A 632-nucleotide genomic window follows, 5' to 3' on the forward strand; every position below is an offset into this window, starting at 1 on the left:
AACTGATGATTGGACACTCCATGCCCTCCAATTTAGCCTCGATACGCGGTTCACGTTCGCTAATATGGGAATTCATACTGTTCAATATTAGTTAATTTCAGATAATCCGAGTCTGAATGCTAGAAAGGCTTTTTATATAATATGATTTTCGTTCCCATATGAACAGTAAGAAGCCACACGTTAGGACGGAAAAATACAACTTTTACAGCCGTAAAACATTTCAAAATCTCATACATGTCAAAACTGATAACCCTTGGGAATCAAAATCCCTCATTCAGTATATTAGGAATGAAAAAAATAATTTATATAACACACTATTCCGTACTAAGCAGAAACTTATGAAACTCTGATTGGTCCCACTTCATACAGCAATTTTTATCAGGAAGGAAGTATCAACAAATTGATAAGACGCAACAACGATTAATAAGAACAAGAACTGAACCAAGGACGTATAATTGCAATAATGGAGATTGAAAAATCCTTGAACTATTAAAATCTAGTGACTATACTAATCTTCTGTGGACTTGCATGGCGTTCGATTCCATATCCAAGTGAGCTAATAACAGGTAGCAGTCTAAAGGAAAATCTAAGTATTCTATCCAAAATATTACTTAAAAGAAATAACACAAATA

This window comes from Penaeus monodon, chromosome 21 (genome assembly GCF_015228065.2).
Source record: "Penaeus monodon isolate SGIC_2016 chromosome 21, NSTDA_Pmon_1, whole genome shotgun sequence".
NCBI classification, from domain to species: Eukaryota; Metazoa; Arthropoda; class Malacostraca; order Decapoda; family Penaeidae; genus Penaeus; species Penaeus monodon.